Raw genomic sequence first — 20,565 nt, 5'->3', positions numbered from 1 at the left:
TTGGGTCCTCGTTTCTGTGCTAGGGCTTTCTCTAGTTGTGGCAAGCGGGGGCCACTCTTCATCGCGGTGCGCAGGCCTCTCACTATCGCAGCCTCTCTTGTTGCGAAGCACAGGCTCCAGACGCGCAGGCTCAGTAATTGTGGCTCCCGGGCCCAGTTGCTCCCCGGCATGTGGGATCTTCCCAGACCAGGGCTCGAACCCGTGTCCCCTGTATTGGCAGGCGGATTCTCAACCACTGCGCCACCAGGGAAACCCCATGCTCTACTTTTTAAAACGTCCAATTAGCTCACACCAAGTTTACAAAGACAAATATGAGGTCTACTGGATCAAATGCAAAATAAATTATGTATTAAAAACCTAGAGTAGTTTACATCATTTCAGAGCAGGAAGAGATGATGAGAGGCAGTAAATGTACTTAATAATTTGAAATATATACAACTCCTAATAATCCCCAACTTTGGATATTCTTTAAACTGATTTACTATCACAAGGATTTGTCGAAGTACAACACATCGATAACATGAAGAAAAGCAGTGGGGGAAAAAGATAACTGAGGTTGGCCTCCATGATGTTATGGCTGTTGGCTTAGTGGGTATACCTTTCCCCTCTAAATAAAAGTATAGATCTGTAATTGCAGATGCTAGAAGAGCTTAGTGAAGCAGAAAAGGAGAGTAAAATACAAGTAGACCCCATATTATGTATTTTCAACCAAGTATCTAAAATCATATAGGAGGCAATTCTCTTAACACCAATGTCACAAGAAATTCCAATCACTTGCTAATTAAAATATGAGAAATGGCTCTCTTTTCCCCTCTTTCCCAGTCTAGCACAACTCCAACAAGTAACGAAGACCCTCTGCCAACTGCTGCTACACACTTTCATCCCCCTGAAGAAACCAGTTGAAAAATTAGTTTTTATCGCTGGCAAAGGAGCCCCACCTCCTGACCTTTTTATGTACTTAAATTGAAGACTACCACCTGAGATTGGTATGAAGGACAAAGACCTGAACCTGCTTACCTAACCTTCTCTAGCCCACAGTGTTTATACCTCTTTAAAGTCAAGATCTCTTTGATTCTAACTTTTTTGTACCTCTTGAGGAATATGTGAGGAATTAAGAAATAGGAATAGCCCACAACAAAGGTATTTCTACCACGTGTCAAAGCTTTATGGACCAAAGATGTAGTAGAAGTGCTGATAACTTCGTACCGACGCATCAAAAAATACATCTAATTTGGCAGCACGCTATTTTTTATTCTTCGTAAAAATTATGGAAGTTGACCATTCCAGGTGAAGCACCTAATAAACAATTACAATATTGTTTGACGTGAAAATGTGTTGCAGATTTTAAATGCTCAACTTATAAACACAGGATAGATAAAAAGAGTTAGAAAGCTCAAATCCATACAAATAGTAGCCCATGTTTGAAAAGCTGTATGTATCAGTCAGGGTCCTAGCAAAAAAACAAAGCAGTTTCAAAGAGATAACTGAAGGGCTCATTTACAAAGGTGTGGGTAGGGTTAAAGGAACCAATAGGGATGGCAAAGTACTCAGGAAACCACTGCCAGCCTTCTGAAAGAAGGAGCAGGGAGGGAGCTGTCCAATGGCAACTGGAAGAATAAATACCCAGCTTCTCTCTTCTCTGGATCTCCAATATCCACCAATGCCTCACACTGGCTAAATCCAACGAGAAACCAACAAAGGAGCCCAAGTGAGGCAGTCCTTAGACTAGGTCAACCTCCTCTGGGGCACAGAGAAAGTCAAGGAAGGATGAGGAGTGGATCTGGAGGGGCAAATAAAAAACACCCAGTCTGGATGGATAAAGAAGAGAATTTGGGAGTCAAGACCTGGTCAGCCACTGTTAGTTATAAAATCTCAGATTATGTCCGTTCCTGAGTCTGCGATCTCCACTACAAAATATGGATGATACCACTTACTTCAAATAGATGTTATGAGAAGAAAGTGAAATTGGCACGTGCTAAAACCTGGCACTATGCTAAATGTTAGCTGAAGTGAAATGTAAGACAAGCTTTGTATCTCTAGTACCTAATACAACTTGTAACTTATTGTAGGTGCCTAATAAACACTGGATAAATAAATTATGATGCAGAACACACATAAGTGGAAGTGAGGAACTGAGGATTCTGTTCATATCTTTGCTTTTGGCTTGTTATTGCTGTAAGATTCTCTTTAAGTGATACAACCTTACCACATTCAGCTTTTTAAACTGTGAAAAGAATCTTTACCCCACAAGTGCTACAGCAGCGGTCCCCAAGCTTTTTGGCACCAGGGATTGGTTTCGTGGAAGACAATTTTTCCATGGACGGGGGTGGGGAAACGGTTTCGGGATGATTCAAGTGCATTACATTTATTGTGCACTTTATTTCTATTATTATTACATTGTAATATATAATGAAATAATTATACAACTCACCATAATGCAGAATCAGTGGGAGCCCTGAGCTTGTTTTCACTTGCCACTCACTGATAGGGTTTTGATATGAGTCTGCAAGCAATTGATTTATTATGGTCTCTGTGCAGTCAAACCTCTCTGCTAACGATAACCTGTATTTGCAGCTGCTCCCCAGCGCTAGCATCACATTCTCAGCTCCACCTCAGATCATCAGGCACTAGATTCTCATAAGGAGCGCACAACCTAGATCCCTCAAATGCGCAGCTCAAAGTAGGGTGTGCGCTCCTATGAGAATCTAATGTCACCACTGACCTGACAGGAGGTGGAGCTCAGGCGGTAGTGCAAGCGATGGGGAGCGGCTGTAAATACAGATGAAGGTTCACTTGCTCACCTGCCACTCACCTCCTGCTGTGCTGCCATGGCAGTGGTCCGTGGGTTGGGGGTGTTGGGGACCCTTGTGCTACAGGATAAATAAGACATGTTGAATATCTTGACATTATACAACTTCAAGAATTACAGATTTAAAATATTCAACCAATAAACATCTCCTAACTACAAACGTTTTAGTAGCATCTACTAACCACCCACATGCCTGTGTGATTTAAGACTCATGAAAGGGTATTTTGGATATAGAAGGCTAGGCAAAATAAAGTTTATAGACAATAAAGAAATTAATTTACCAAGAGAAAATCCCATTATACTCTTGAATATCTGTTTTTGCCTCTGTTATTCAGCTAAAATTAGGTTTCTTCTGTTACTTCTCGCAAAGGTAGAAAGACGGAGAAAATCCAATAATTTTGTGTTGATAAATGCTAAGTATAAGAGCAAAGAGTACCTACGGTTTCTGATTTCAATTTCTTTTACTGATGTCTGACACCCAGATGTTCAGCACCTCTAAAACATGAATGTAATAAAAGTAGAATGCAAAAACACTTAATAGCACTGTTGAAGAGAACGGAAAGAGGACTAAATAAAAAGTTGTTTTTGTTTGTTTGAAGTGAGGAGGGAATAGGTACAGAGATTCCCAGCACAGTTTCTATTGATAATTAATTCTGGTCACTAGTGAAGCCTGAGCTATCTCATACTCAAGTGAGAATAAAGAACATAAAGAAATGAGACTTTCTATTTTAGATGCTACTAAAATACTATTTTATATTACAAAAGCATAACAGGCCATTAAACTTTTTCAGCCATATATACTTATGTTGAGAGGTTGAGAGAAGATGAGGAATAAAGAAAAAATTTTAATGACTATATATTTGGTATTATATGTGGTTCTCAAATGTTTCCAAGTCACATTTCATTTTCTGTGAACTAACCACATGTTCACATCCTGCTGTTGATATAAGGCCTTTTATGTAAAGGAACTTTGTTATTATGTGTCAAATAAATTAAAAAAAAAAAACTGTATGGCAATTTTCCAATGTAGGAATTTAAAATTTTGTGTGTGTGTGTGTTCAAATTCACATATCTTTCTCTTTATGACCTTTGGATTCTATATCTGTCTTGGAACATCTTGCTCACTCCAAGATTATATTTTTAAAATTTGCTCATGTTTCTTTCTGGTACTTCTATGCTTTGTTTGTTTATTGCTTACATGTTTCATCCATTTCAATTTATTTTCATGTTAGGACTAAGTAGAGATCAAAATTTGAGTTCTTCTAAATGGCTAGCTAGTTATCTCAACACCAATTATTGAATAATGATCTCCTTTCTACCTACCTCTGACCTAATTTGGTAGGCTACTTCTTGGTGTATGAATTTCTTGCTACCTAGGTGGTATGGACTTCCAAAATATGTTCTTGAAATAAACTACCGAACTGTTTTGTTCCAATTTATGCTCCCACCAACTGGAAAGGTGCTTACTTCCCTGAATTCTCATCAACACCCTATATCATTTCAATAGCTTTTTCTAAGTGGCAAAAAAAAGTAAGTACTTTCATTTCCATTTCTTTGATTACTAAACAAATTGAATGTTTGTTCAGGCTTACAGCCCTCTTTATTTTTTCAATGATTTATCTGTTCATATTTTTTGCCCATTTTAACGCTGGAACATTAATGGTCCTCTTTGACTTTAAACCTTTCATATTTACTTCCTCTTAATATTTGCCCTTGAATTTTGTGATTTTTGAAGAGGTTTAAGATGTTTATTTAGTCACATCTACCAAGTTCTTCTTTCATTGCTTTATATGCTTACAAAGTATTTTCTGAGGATAAAATCTATTTATAGACATATTTACCATTTCTGGTACTGTTCATTCCTTCTTGTGGATCCAAGTTTCATCTGATGTCTGATGTCATTTCCCTCCAGCCTGAACAACTTCCTTAAGCATTTCTTAGTGTTGCAGGTTTCCTAGCAATGAATTCTCTCAAGTTTTGTTTATTTGAAAAATGTCCTTATTTCACCTTCATTTTCATGGATATTTTGTTCCGAATATAGAATTCCAGGTTGATAGCTTTATCCTTTCAGAACTTTAAATAGGTCATTCCACTGTCTTCTGGTCTCCAATCATTTCTGATTAAGTCATCCTTCACTGATATTTTAATTCCTCTGTAGTAATGTGGGGTTTTTTCCCCTTTGGCTACATTAACATTTTCTTTCCATCTTTGACATGCAGCAGTTTGATTACGATATGCCTAGATGTGGTTTTCCTTTTATTTATCCTACTTGGGGTTCAATGAACATATTTTTTACCCTACTGTCTATGTCTGTCTCTTACCTCTCTTTCTGCTATTCACATGTTAGTTTAATACTGTCCCATTGGCCATCAAGGCTCTGTTCATTTTTTGTAATCTTTTTTATCCATTCTTTGGATTGGCAAATTTTGTTGATCTAGCTTCAAGTTCATCAACTTTTTCCTCTTCCTTCTCCAATCTGCTGTTAAATCCATTCAGTAAAATCTTTATTTCAGATATTGTACTTTTCAGTTCTAGACTGTCTCTTCTTCTTTATAGTTTCTATTTCTCTGTTGAAATTGCCCATCTATTCAGTCATCATGATCATGCATCTCCCTTTAGGTCACTGAATATATTACAGTTGCTTTAAAGTCTGCTAATTCTGCTAATTTTAGGGTCAGCTACAATTTTGGGGTGGATGGTCTTGACACTAAATCACATTATCCTGATTCTTCACATGTCTAGTAGTTGTCTATTATAAACTGGATTTTGTGGATGTTAAGCAGTAGAGACTTTTACAGCTTCTTATCTGCTTTTAAGAGTGAGGATTTTTATTATACCTGGCAGTTAAATCACTGGCTAATAAAGTCAAAATTGTGGAGGCTGGTTTTATGTTTTAGAATGGGTCTCTGGGCACAAATGTTTAAAACCCCTTAATTTGGTGGGAATCAAACACCAAATTGTCTCCCCTGCAGAGAGTAGCAGGTGAAATCTCTAGTCAGCTTTTTCAGCCTAACTGCTATTATTTTCCATTGAGCTCTTTGGAATCTTTCTGCAGAGTTCAGGGGTCACCTAGGTATTTCAGGGGAGTTTTTCCATAGATTTTAGGACTATCCTACTACAACTCCCTCCTTTCTGGGATTTATCCACTTAATTTCCAGCCATTCTGGCAGTCCCAAATTCCATCCCTTGACACCTTAGGCCAGTAAGACTTTAGTTTTCTGCTTGATTTTCAGCTGCCCTGTGCTGCATGAACTTTTCCTCAAGAGGAAAGCTGTATACACTTTGGGGGAAAAACATCTGGCAGTTTTCCAAAGGAGACCTTTACCAAAGGATCTGAGATACAGTATTCTTGAATCTGTATATGATGCTGTCATAGGAAATTTTAGCTTAAGCATGCATTAATTCATTATTCTTTATAATCATTAATTCATTTACTCTTTCAACAAATATGTTCAGTGCCTATCATGTGCCAAATACTCTTCTAGGTGGTAGACATAAAGAGTGAACAAGAGAGACAAGGCCCTTGTTCTGTGGAACTTTCATTCTAGTGCATCCTAACCAAGCACTGAATAAAGACATTTCAGACTATGTCTTCCCCAAACAATAATATTAGTGACTTGGCAAGGATATAAATTATAATAAAGTGATTCCCTTTTTTCATAAGCATAATTTTGAAAGAAAAAAGACTTGATTTTATATTTGAGCATATATGATAGTCCCATAATCTGAACAAATATTTATCAATATCCCATTTAAAGCTTTTTTTCTAAAAGACTATACATACGTGCTTCTGACAGCACTCTATTTTTCACAGTGACAATGGTTTTCTAGCATAATAAATAGCAGACAATTTAAGCTGTACAAAGACGAATCACTAGTTATCTGACCAAATGATCTAGCATAGAGAAAATTAATTTAGCTCACTGTGCATAACTTCAGAAACAAATATGGTAAGTAAACAGTGGGGGATATCCTTGAAACTTAATTCACTTTTTTGGCCTTACTCTTCCTCTAGTGTTAAATAAAGTTCCAAAGGCACTGAAAAAAGGAAATATTTATCTTCCATAGCATTTACTATATACAGAGTTGCAAACAACATATCAAATTTAAATATGCCTAGGTATAATTTGGTAGTAGTTGATTACCAAAAAACAGAATTAATTATCATGAGCCTTCCTTTGATCAGACCACAACTAGAAGTGATGTACTAGAAATGATGTATCTGCACACAAGCTAATTTTGGCCCCAAATAAACAGACCTTTGTACATCTGAACAAGAAGTTCATTAACAGAAATTTGAGGCATTTAAATTACTTGGATTTTCATATACAGCTTTATCTGAACAGTGATAAATCACTAAAGTTCATTATAATGAAGTTTGATATTGCTCAAAAAGGTTATTTATATGTTTAAAGTTATTTTAAGTTAATGTCATTCATCTTGTCAATGTCAAATGTGAAAATGTCATATTTTCTTCTAATAAATCTATTCCCCAATATAGCTGGAAATTCAGCTACAGCAGCAGTGCAGGCTCTGGGCATAATTCTTGCTGTCCAAATATTAGGGAGACAGACTCTCCTTATAAATCTTATAAACACTCTGACTCATTAAACATCTCTTTATACAGTCTGTTAAAGTAAAAACATAATAGGCACGATAATAAATTTTTGGAGAAGGATAAAAATGCTTAAAAATAGCAGCTAATGCATGGATAGGCTTCAGAGAAATCCATGAAATTTCTAAAACTGTATACTAAATTGTGAATATAGGTATATTCTAGAGATAGAATCCATAGCTTTCAAGAGATTCTCCAAGGAGTCTAAAGTATAACAAACTGTTAACTGCTACTGCTGAGATGGCAGAATTTAATTTGCCAGTAAGTTACCATCAGTTTCTGTAAATTGTGTCTGTTCTCACTAATTTACATTATTAGTACAATATTCATAATTATTAGCTCAGTTAGAACATACATCTATTCCTTTAAGATTTGAAGTTGCAGTTCCTTCCAAAAAAGTTTGGGGGAACATTAAAAAACAACGTTCATCCCTAAACAAATGTCTCAGATTCAGAATGCAAGAATAAATATAAGGTATGTAGATAGCCTAGAATAACCCATCACATGTTTAAAAAACAAAATCTAACAAGTAAAGGCTACCTGTTGTATATTCAAAGGACAATTGAGTATAAATATAAAGATATTATAAAGCAATAATGTCATCTTCACTTAAAATGGCAATTACCACTGAAAAACTTTTTTTTAAGTTTATCATTCCTCATAAGGTAAGTCAATAACAATATTCCTATTTAAAATGTAACAGGCACAAAAAAGTAAAATGTTTGATGCCCAATGAGAAAGAGTCAGCAACTGTGCTAGAAATACAACAGAAAAGCCTTTTAAATTACTGGAATGTCTCCTCAGAAACATGAGCCTATTATACGCAGATCTAAGAAATCTGGGTTCTATAGATAGCTACCAAGTGGTTGTGTGGCTTTAGTTCAGCAATAACCTCTCTGTATCATCTGTGGCAGAGATGATGTTTTATACCCACCTGTTTCATTTTCCTTCCATTTGCAGCTAGATGCAACCATGTGTCCAGTCCTGGCCAGTGCAATGTGAGTACAATGATGGACGCCCTTTCCAGGACTAGTCCCTAAATCATCCTTTCAATCATCCTTTGAGCTCTCTCTCTTCCCTCACTAGCTGGCTGAATATAGTAATTTTAGTGATTGACTCCAAGTAGGCCTCTGGGGACAGCTGAGTCACAAGATGGAAGGAATTGGAATACCTGAGTCATCCACACGGTTCTCTGTGTGAGTGAGAAATTAACTTTTATAGTGTTCCGCCTGAGATTTTGGGGTTGTCTGTTTCAGACACAACTATCTTACCCAAGATAAGGTAAAATGAGGGAATAACTTACGAGTAGCTTGGACGGGAAATTTTTAAAATACTATACAAATATGGGATAATGATAGCATCTTTTTATTCAGACAGTAAAGCACAGACTTTGGAGTCACAAAGTTTGGGTTCAAGTTCAGATTCTGACACTTATTAGCTAGCTGTGTGACACTGCGTTAAATTACTAAGACAGTTTACTCAACTGTAAAATAGGAATAATGAATAACCTACAGTCCACAAGATTATTACTAGGATTAAATAAAATATATAAAGAATCCAGCATGCGTATGACATATTAATCACTTAACAAATATTAGCTATAACTATTACAAATATCTGAGGAGATGGCACAAATGTAACTGAACCATTTACTGGATAAAACTGTTTAAAAAGAGATTATCATGCTTAAGGTTAGAAATAAAATGAAACTGTTGGCTCTGAAATGGCTTGTCTAATGTCATCAGAATAGTTAGCCATTTGCAAGTTTGGAATACATCATTATAGTACACGAATTTCTCCAACATAAATATAGCTTTCACCCTTGTTATATTTATACAGCTACAAACCTATGACAAGTGGTCTAATGTTAAAAGTGGAGTAAATAATTGCAACTTAACTACTTTTATATATGGGGGAGGTGGAGGTAACTCAACAGAGCATTAACATAGGCACATATCAGTTTCCAGCAAGTTTTTTGGAAAGTGAATGCTTATCAAGACTCAAATATACTACCTTGAGCTCTATCCTTAACATAATTTCTATGATCGCCTAGAAACATAAACTAAAAGTTCAGAATAAACTATTCCCATATGCCACAAAGCCTCCCCAAAGAGATAGTTCTTAAACAGCTCCACAAGCATACACCTGTTACATTTATCTGTTTAAGCCTATTCTTGATTGGGAGGTAGAATAGAATGGTACTATGTGGTTTTAATAATACTCATTACAAATAATACTCATTACTCAATCCATTACAAAAATAAGCTGCTGCAGAAAGAAAAAGCATTATTCATTCCATTTTCCAATTAAAAAAAAAAGATTTAAACCATTTTGACTAGCTCATTCCAGGCACTCTTTGTTCAGAAGGGCAAACAATACACCAATAGGGAGAAGGTAGGAAAAGCATAGTGCAAAACGATGGGTATGATAAAGAGGGCCCAGAGATATGAAAAAGTTTTTAAATAGGTTTAAAAAAGATATCCAGCTGTCAAAAAAATGTTTTTGAACTGGTTAAAATACTCATTGCTATATATCAACAGAAGGGAAATATTAACCTAGTCTGATATTAGTCAAGTCTGTCTACTTTTTGAATTTCAACTTCCTTATTTGAAAGCTAAAGTGATTGGATGAGGTAATGTCTAAGGCCCCTTAGTTCTAAAAGACTATGATTCTAATATACAAATATACAGACAGCTGTAATACATAGCATACTCTAGGGTTAAAAGTGGACAATTAATATTTCTTTCTGTTCTTTTAAAAATATCTCCAAATTCACTACAGTGTTGGTATACTCTTTGGTCTTAGTAAAGCCAGTGGAATGAGTATTATCTTTGCAAACTGAATTTTACCAGTTTCATCACTAATCTGAATAATTCTACTATTTGGACAATTACAAATACTAAGTGTTTGGGCTAATTTTGTCCTAACCATTTTTTCTGGAAGTTGTTTTTTGTTTGTTTTTTAATAAAAAGTATTGATAACAGCAGTATCCTGCCTCTCCAATTTTGGAAGTTCATTTGTCTCTTTCTCCTAAAGAACATGAGGGGTGGGGGAAGCGGAAACCTCTGGTTAGGGTAAATCACTGTGTGTGCGTGTGCATGTGCGTGTGCGTTTGTGTATGCTTAATTTTATGACGTATGTACATAACTAGGTAGAGCACAGGCTGGAAGAGCTATTTGATTATAAGTTCTAAAGGCTATTTTTAAAACTTTCTTCAAATTATAAAGTAATTCTCAGAAGGAACAATATCTCTTGGGAAACAAGAGGCACAATAAGCAACATGTGTCTATTTTCCTTTGGATACACAGCATTCATAGAGCTTCTCTCTAAACATGTCCCCCGAAAATAAAAGCAAAACTGAAATACAAATATTTCTTAATTTTATAGGGGAAGAAAACAAGTGAGGGAGTATTTTCTAAAGAAAGCAGAAGAATCCAGGTAAGAATTACACAACAGGTAAACAATCATAAAGGTTTTTCATTGTTATGGCTTTCTCATTAAGAATTCAAAAGAAACAAGATAGATTTAACTATAATTATAAAACATACTATTAAATTAGATGTATTAGATATTTAACTATAGGAAGCATCAACCTAAAGACCAATTTAAAAAATCAGCAATCAAGAGACAGAGGGGATCTCAAATAAGTCATGGAGATACAACAAATGAAAAGGATACAAACCTGGAACTGTTTCACAAATACTAGTCATGCACAGGTGCATCTGCTAGCTAGATACCCATTTGCTTTTCTCAGAACACTGCATCAACTTTATTTGGCTGTGGAACCTATCCTTCTAGTGACACTAATGTTCCAACCTAATCTTACATTTTATAAGTGAGAAAACTGTATTCTAGAGCTACTCAGTCGAATGTATCATCACTAGCCATATGAAACTAAGTTTAAATTAATTAAAATTAAAAAAAATTAAACTCCAGTTCCTCAGTTACACTAGTCACATTTCAAATACTCTATAGCCATATGTGGCCACTGGCTACCATACTGGACGGTGCAGGTCTAGAATGTTTCCATCACTGCAGAAAATTCTATTGGATAGTGCTGGTCTGGAGATTATTTGATTTATCCATGCAGCTAATGTGGCAGAGCCAAAGTCTCAGTCCTCTTTCTACACTACTTTACTTCCTCCACAAGACCTTCATTAATCACCTGGTTTCTGAATTATCACGTTGGCCTTTTGTTAAGTTCTGCTTACAAACATCCATTTGCTTCCCACAGGTAAACTTTAAACTTTGCATGGCATTCCACAATCTTACCTTAGTCTCTCAACATTCTCCTACATAAAAACACACTCTAGCCAACTGGTCTACTTGTTAAATATATTAACAAAACATAGTTTCACCTCCATGACGTTTCCTATGTCTTTGTCTCTGCCTGAATACTCTTTTCCACCTTCTCTGCTCTGCTTATTTAAAGCCCTACTCTTCTTTCAAGGCCCAACACCTACCTTATTTCCACAAATCATTCTAGGTCAGTAATTACAGATAAACTACTAAAAATTGTTTCATACTTTTATATAGAAGTTTACAATTTTCTAAATACTTCACCTAAATATTTTACTGTGATTCTTTGCTAGAATGTGGGAAAAAAGTTAAGCAGAGTTAAGGTAATCAAGAGCGTGTGTATGTGTGGTGCTGATTACAACTTTTTAAAGGGTGATCAGAGCTTACTGAAAAGATGACATTTAAACTAAGACTTGAAGGGAGTTAGCCATGAGGAAATCTGGGGAAAGAGCATCCAAGGCAAAGGCAACAGCCACTGCAAAGGCCTTAAGGTAGGAATGTGCCTGGTATGTTCAAGGAATAGCCTAGAGGCCAGAATGCTGCCAGAGGGAAATGAGCAAGACAAAGAATATACGAGACAGGTCAGAATGTTATGGGGCCAGGTTGTGTATGGCTTTACAGACCACTGTAAGAACTTTGGCTTTTATCCTAAGCGAGATGGGAAAACTTAGGGGGCTTCTAAACAGAGACAGTTTAGAATCTGAATAATTTAAAAGGATAATTCTAGTGTTAAGAATAGAACGGGGGGGCTTCCCTGGTGGCGCAGTGGTTCAGAGTCTGCCTGCCAATGCAGGGGACACGGGTTCGAGCCCTGGTCTGGGAAGATCCCACATGCTGCAGAGCAGCTGGGCCCGTGAGCCACAATTACTGAGCCTGCGCGTCTGGAGCCCGTGCTCCGCAACAAGACAGGCCGCGATAGTGAGAGGCCCGCGCACCGTGATGAAGAGTGGCCCCCGCTCGCCACAACTAGAGAAAGCCCTTGCACAGAAACGAAGACCCAACACAGCCATAAATAAATAAATAAATAAACTACATTCCTTTAAAAAAAAAAAAAAAAGAATAGAATGGGAAGGAAGAAGTAAGGACAGTAACATGGAGAACAGTTTAAAGGCTACTGCAATACTCTAGGAGAGAGATGATGATGGGCATAAGGATATGTTTTGAAACTAGAACTGACAAAACTTCCTGATGGATTCCAAGAGGATTTTGGCCTGATTAAGCAGAAGGCTGAAACTGCTGTCCACTGAAATGGAGAAGGCTGTGAAAAGAACAGGTTTAGGGAGGAGCTAAGAGCAGGGGTTCATTTAAAGACATTCAAGAGATGCCTTTAAATCTTAGGTGAGAATGTACAGCCAAATACCCACATGACAGGCATGGAGTTCAGGAAAAAAATCTGGCCTAGAGATAAAATTTTGGGAAGAGTTGTTATACGAATGGTGGGTAAAATCACAAGCATGGATGAAGTTCCCAGAGGAATAAATAAAGAAGGGTAAGGACTGAGCCCTGTGGCATTCCAACTTTAAGATATAGGGTAGAAGAGGAGGCTCCAGTAAAGGAGATAGGGAAGGTGGAAGGAATCACACCCTCATGAGACAAAACCTCTTGGTCTATCCCATCAGTATTACACTTGCCCCCTCCCTAAATATAAACTGTATCTTAAGAACGACCTGAGAGACAATAACAATGTATCTTACATGATATAAGCTATTTCTTAGGCCTGTTCAGACTTGAGGGTATTAAGACACTTCCTCTGATACTTCTCAGAATGGATAAGAATTCTAAAGGAAGGGCTGTCTGGTCTCTGAGAGTCACAATGCATGATACAAAACAGAAGTAAGCACAGATCTTTTTACTTTTGACTGTATATTAGTTTCCTGTTAACAAATTACCACAAAGTGGGTGACTTCAGACGACAGAAATTTATTTTCTCACAGTTCTGGAGGGTAAAAGCCTCAAATCCAGCAGCGTTACGATCCCTTTGGGGTTGCACAGGAGAATCTGTTCTTTGCTTCTTCCAGCTTCTGGTGATTACAAGCATTCCTTGGCTCGTGGCCACATCACTCCAGTCTCTGCCTCCACGCCTCACATTGCCTCCACCTCTTCTGTGCATCTTCCCCTCTTCTGTCTATCTGTAATTTCCCTCTGCTTTTCCCTTATACGGACAACCTGCCATTGAATTTTGGACCCCTCAGATAACTTGGGATGATCTCCTCATCTCAAAATCCTTAATTACATCTGCAAAGACTCTTTTTTCAAATAAGGTATCATTCACAGGATCCAGAGATTAGTATGTGAACATCTTTTTGAGGGCCACCACACAATCTACTACATGACTCCAGAAATTTTTGCTAAGGTCATCAGTAAAGTGTGTTATGTTTATGCAAAAAGCCAAAGGATGTTCATCTATAATTTTTTAAAAGTTACTATTATTATTATTTTTAATGAAAGGACATGGCTATAAGGAGATACCCATTTGATTTGGCTATGTATTTGATTTAGCTATATTTGGCTATGTGTAACTGCTTAGCAGGTAACCACTGTAACCCCTGGCTTGGATAAAAGAATCAGTTACTGTGCTATATAGTACATATCCTGTACTATAGGATGTGATGACAGACTTTTCTAAATGGTTGCTTTATTTTCCCCACTTAAATGCACTTAATCAGCCCCCACCCTCTCTTTCCAAAGGACCTTATTTCATGATTTTGATTTAAGGATGCCTATGTAAGAAGTGTTGGTTATTCATGCAAACAAAAACTGAAGGATAAATTAGTTAAGGCAATATTTAAATAGATCAGAGGTTTAAAATCTGGTTCTGGAGCAGACCTAGTCAACTCTCCTGACTCAATACGTTACAAGAGCATCTTGTATTGATTCATTCATTGTAACTTATTCCAGTGTGGGAGGTAACAGGACCTCAGCACCAGTAGTCTCATGGGTACTTTTTCCTTCTGTTTTTATACTGAGATTTGCTATGACAAGTTACTAATAATTTAAAAATCTATTTTGTAACAGTCTTGTCTGAGTAGTTAAGAAAGTGTTTCAAAGACATAATTTATACTAATCAAATGAAACAGATGATAGCACATTCTCCCTCATTTTACAGACAGGGAAAGAGAGTGAGGCAGAGCCATTTTGGGAAAGTTGTACAAACGAAAGAAGTCAGGTATCCTGACTTTCAATTCAACTCAGTAATTCCAATTCAATGACATATGTGCTTCTGTATTTGGACTCAAAAGACATGTTAGAAAGAGACTATCAAAAAAGACAGGGCTTCCCTGGTGGCGCAGTGGTTGAGAGTCTGCCTGCCGATGCAGGAGACACGGGTTCGAGCCCTGGTCTGGGAAGATCCCACATGCCGCGGAGCGACTGGGCCCGTGAGCCACAACTACTGAGCTTGCGCATCTGGAGCCTGTGCTCCGCAACGGGAGAGGCCGCAACAGTGAGAGGCCCACGCACCGCGATGAGGAGTGGCTCCCGCTCGCCGCAACTGGAGAAAGCCCTCGCACAGAAACGAAGACCCAACACAGCCAAAAATAAATAAATTAATTAATTAATTAAAAAAAAAAAAGACAAAAGAATTTCTGTGGAAAGGAAAAAACATTTCATACAAAATACTCCTAGAGCTGTGCTGTCCGGTGTAACCACATGGTGGATCCAAGACTTGGTATGAATAAAAGAATGTAAAGTCATTCACTAATACATGCTGAGACAATAATGTTTTGTATATGTTGCGTTAAATAAAATATATTATGAAAATTAATTTCACCTGTTTCTTTTTACTTTTTAATGTGGCTAACAGGAAATCTTAAATTAATTTATGACTTACATTATATTTCTATTAGATAGCCCTGCTATAGAAAGAGTTATGAAATAGTTACATTACAATACATACTTTATTCAGTTAGCAAATACTTATCCAACACCTATCATTGTCAGGCCTTATGCTAAGTGCTGAGACCTTAAGAGTGAACAAAGATAATGGTCCCTAGCATCATACAGTTTACATTATCTCCTACACTTCTACTGCACATTTCATATGTATTATCTCATATGCATAAGAATAACTTAGAATACTTCACCATTTGGGGAGCAAATGCCAATACCTGACTTAGAAATCACAAAATATAAATCATCAGTAGATTTATAGTAATGGCCATCTATTTTTGTGATACATTAGTTATATTATTATGCTATATACAATTTATCTGGAAGCCTAACACTATCTCACTCCCTATAGCTTCTCCTGGTTTCTTGTTCCTTCCCTCTAACTAGTTTGCTCCCTCCTACGGCTCATCTCTACCAGAAGTCTCTACAACTGGCAACCTTGCTTGCTATTCACATTACAGCAGGGCTGTTTATACTTTCAGGGGTCTCCAGAGGAGGACAGAGATCGAAAATGTTAAGTGTACATAATTTTAAGGGGCTAAGTTCAGTTTTTTGAACCCAAGACTGAGTTTTGAAGTTTCTTTTCGGCTTAAACAAACTAGGGTGATTTCTGAGGATTTTGCTTCAAAATTCAACGCACAAATTTATTTGAGGGCTAAAACAACTCCTTATTAGTTTTATCCTACTGAGGATTTCACAGAAGAAAACTCTACTCGGGGAGGGGGAAGGGGAAGCTGGGACGAAGTGAGAGAGTGGCATGGACATATATACACTACCAGATGTAAAACAGATGGCTAGTGGGAAGCAGCCGCATAGCACAGGGAGATCAGCTCAGTGTTTTGTGACCACCTAGAGGGGTGGGATAGGGAGGGTGGGAGGGAGACGCAAGAGGGAGGGGATATGGGGATATATGTATACATATAGCTGATTCACTTTGTTGTACAGCAGAAACTAACACACCATTGTAAAGCAATTTACTCCAATAAAGATGTTAAAAAAAAAAATGCTGGTGTACTCACACACAAAAAAGGAAACTCTACCAAGCAGGACTTCAAAAACAAATTAACAAGTAGCATTTCTCAAGTAAATGACTTTTAAAAGAAAATAGTAGGTAACATCAATAGAACAAGAATGTATAATGTTTTTTAAGCTAATATCTTAGCTTTCGAGAAAATGTCACCAATAAACAAATTAATTGTTCAGGTTTTATTGACAGCTACAAAGACAGCAATACAAGCAAAAACTACTTTATCAAAAGGGGCTAATTTTTCTCAGTTTAACACAGAAAGTATTACTGACATATGACAGCTACTGAGAAATGAACGAAGTATCCAAGTTTTAAACACCCAAAATGATTTCACTGCCTTTTTTCTACCCTCGTCTGAAATACAGATGTGTTTAGCAAAGAAACAGTATCCCACAGTCTTTAGCTGCGCAGGTGTGGTTATATATATAGTTGTTGCAGGGTTATACAAAGCTAACAAAAGCTGGTACCTCATGACTTAAAAATTAAAAAGCCAAAGAAAAATAATAATTACTCCTGACTGGAGAAAAAAAATCACCTAAGGAAAATTTAGCTATCTCCATAAGTAATCAGATTAACATTTTGCTTAAAAAAAGATCAAACCAAAACCTTTAAGCTAAAGTACTTCATATACGACCATGGGTCCTTTCAGACCATCATTAAACTACTAGTGCTAGTTTGCCAAACACAATGCCAATACAATCAAATATAAATTTAGAAATTCAACCTTTTTTTGGCCTTCAGCCCAAAATGGCCTAATTTTTACATGGGCCTTAAATGATAAAAGATCATAAAGCTTAGCACGAAACCAGCCCTGCATTTGACAATCAACTGTCACCTGTTAGAAGCATCAGAAAAACAAATAACAATTCTCTAAGATTTCCTTTATAACCTGAGTAGGGAAGAAATATAAAGAGGCAATTCAGATATAAATGCAACAAAATTTATCCCTAGCTTACTCTCTGCCCAGCACCTGACCAGGGATTTTGACGTGTTATCACAAATATTTGTCTTCCTTCTCTTCCTTGAAAAATTCAGAAAACTACGTTTTTCAGTCCTCAGCGTCCTCCAGATTGGGGGGATGGGGGTGGGGCGGTGTGGGCAGGGATGATTAGAAACCAAAGAATTTCTGTGATAAATCTAAGGAAGTGTTAAGGATAAAATCAGAAGCTGCCATAATATACAAGAGATTCTTTCAAATGATAAAAGAGTTTGTTTTAAATTACCTATATTGAATTCCATCTAACAACCCCGTGAGAATAATATCTTTCAATCTGATCCCATTGAAGAGAGGCAACCCCAAGTGTCTTAATTCACAACTGCAAAAATATGACCTTACAACTTCCTCTATTTCAAATGTGTGAAGTGCATTTATTTTCCACTAAAATGCTGAAGTAGCTTTAAAAACAGACAATAATCTTAGTATCTTTCATATGTTAGGTAGAAAAAAAAGTTTCATTTAATCAAGTAAAAAGGCACCCAAAATTCTACAAATCACCACCAAAATTTTAAAAATTCCAATATTGGTCTGAAGACAGTAAAATGGACCATTCTTTATATAAACTCTAATGATCAACTGAGGCGTCTTTCAAATGAAACAACAATATTTCAAGTAGCTACTATCTGGAGACTAAAAATTGAGTTGTGTTTCAACTCCTAAAATAAGGCTACAGTTTTAAAAGTTAATCTTACTGGAATCCTCCTGGAAGTCACAGATATTGAAAACCTACACTGACATTAGTTGCCAAATGTAATTTTTTTCCTCAGAAAGACACCTTGTGGTGACATTAAAATAGTTTCTGAGGACACATGAAATTTAAATTTCAGTTACACTGTATACAATAATAGAAAGGGGAATAAAACTAACTATAAAAATAAAAAGGGTTTTTGTTGTTGTTGTTGCATAATGCGGTTTAGGTCCCAAGACTTAATTCTAGATCTTTACCATGGAATTGCACGTAGCAAGCAAAGAACATTTGAAAATAAGCGTCAACAATAGATCATCGCCATTTTCTAAATAGAAGTATTTACATTTTGATTCAGTTCTGACAGTTGGGTGTTAAGGAAGCATAAACAAGCCAATATGGTAATAACAGCTTGACTTATAAAGATGCTCATTAAGATGGTTAATGGCAAAACCGAAAATGAAACTTGGGCATACCGTCAGACTTCACATAACAAAAAGGGTCAAGGAATTAGGTTAAAATAAAAAATACATATGTATAAATAAAAAGACAGCCATGTTCCTACCAAAAAAAAAAAAAAAAAAAAAAAGAAAGAAAAGTGGAATGCTAAGGAAAAATCACAAACATTTTAAGGCAACCGATCAGAGAAAAGAACTGCTTTATTCCTCCACCGTTTACTAACATTTAATACTAGCGTTTGCAGCCAACACCTGGGTTTGAAAACTGCAGAGGCATTTAAATGCTGTTCTTTCCAACGTCCACCCAACAGGACGTTCCGCAACATTTTGAATAGTAAATATTAACCAGAATAAAACATCGTTCGTATATTTCTACCTTTAAGAGCTAATGGGAAAAAATTAAGACCTTTCTTTCTCCCATATGTAGCCTTAACCATTCTCTCCCCTCTTTTATTTACTGCCCTTTGTCGCGAGGTTAATGAACCCTGAACTTATTTCCCTTCTTCCCATTAATGAAAAGGGCGGGGGGTGGGGGGAAGGGCAACGGCAGAGGGGAAGCCAAATGATAGGAAAAACTGGAAATTAAAAACAGTGGCATTACTCGCTGGATGAAGACTGAGAACTCCCTGAAGGTTTAGCGTGAGGAAGACAACCCTGGAGGACCCCTCTTAAGACATACTTCACCCCAGACCACACCATTTTTCGTCTGTTTAATTTCTGCTTTTGCAGGGGGTGGCAGTCCCCCGGTTGAACGTTCCCCAGTGCCTCCCTCTCTTTTCCCCGAGGCCTCCAGCCACAGGGGGTGGGGGCGCTGGCCCCGGCTCCGAATTTGCAGCGAGGCCCGGAAATCGGTCCCGTTAGAGCCGATTTCACCCATCAGGAATGCGCTCCGCCCCCGCCACCTCCCCGCCGCGGCCGCCCTCCGCATCGCCTGCTCCAGGGGCCGGGGAAGTGCAGGAGGGGAGCGCCGCCTCCGCCCGTCACAACACCGCCGGGTCGGCCGCCCTCGCCCCAGACTGCTCGGGCCAGGAGGACACGGCTCGGGGCGTATGCCACGCCTCGCCTCCGCCCGCGCGGCCGAGGGGACGCCAGCGCCGGGGCCAAGCCGGGGACGCGGAACCAGCCCGAGACCTGACCCCCGGGCCGCCCCGGCCCCGCGCCGAGCACGAGCAGGGGCTCCTTTCCCGTGGGATTTCCGAATCCATTTCCGTCCCGGGGAGGGGCGCAAGGGTAGCAGCCGGAGCGCCCCGTGTCGGAAACTGGAGCCGCCCCTGCCCTCTGGCTCCCGGGCGCAGCTTCCCCCAGTACCCACCCGTACCTTCAACTCCTCGGGGCGACGCAGGGCGCAGGGCTGCGGGCGAGCAGGCCCATCTCCTGGCGGCGGCAGCAGCCAAAGGAAGTACGGAGGAGGGTTCCTCAGACCCGCCAAGGCGCCTCTCAGCTGGGGCGGGGGGAACGGAGAGGAGGGGTCCAGACGGCCGCTTTCCCGAACTCCTCCTCCGCAGTTCTGTCTTGACTGCTGTTCCCGGGAACCAGCGCCGCAACTGCCATTCTCCCCCTCCCGCAGCCCCCGCTGTCTCCGCCCCCTCCTCCCACTCCTTCCTCCCGCCCCCGGCCCGCCCCTGCGCACCGCCCACGTGCCTTGCGTCATGGCGTCACGCCCACCCGGCCCGTCGCGGGCGGCTCTGGGACGCGGCTGTTCGCTCGCTCGTGTTCGCCCCGCGCACGCCCGGGAGCTCCCCGCCAGCGACTCGGGCGGCCGGGAGTGCGGCCCCTCCCGCCTGTCT

The 20,565-nt window shown here is 38.7% G+C and overlaps 1 protein-coding gene across 1 annotated transcript in view; it reads right to left on the bottom strand.

Moving 5' to 3' along the window:
* The window catches only part of RNF19A (ring finger protein 19A, RBR E3 ubiquitin protein ligase), a 57,316-nt gene extending 36,980 nt beyond the window's left edge, over nt 1-20,336 (bottom strand). The window contains exon 1 of the mRNA XM_059901492.1: nt 20,097-20,336. The gene's annotated coding sequence lies outside the window, so the exon portion shown is untranslated. The remainder of the gene's footprint in view (nt 1-20,096) is intronic.
* Between the last annotated feature and the right edge of the window lie 229 nt (nt 20,337-20,565).

Source organism: Balaenoptera ricei, chromosome 17 (assembly GCF_028023285.1).
Source record: "Balaenoptera ricei isolate mBalRic1 chromosome 17, mBalRic1.hap2, whole genome shotgun sequence".
Taxonomy (NCBI): domain Eukaryota; kingdom Metazoa; phylum Chordata; class Mammalia; order Artiodactyla; family Balaenopteridae; genus Balaenoptera; species Balaenoptera ricei.
The sequence above is the reverse complement of the archived record's forward strand: the minus strand, read 5'-3'. Positions and strand labels throughout refer to the sequence as shown.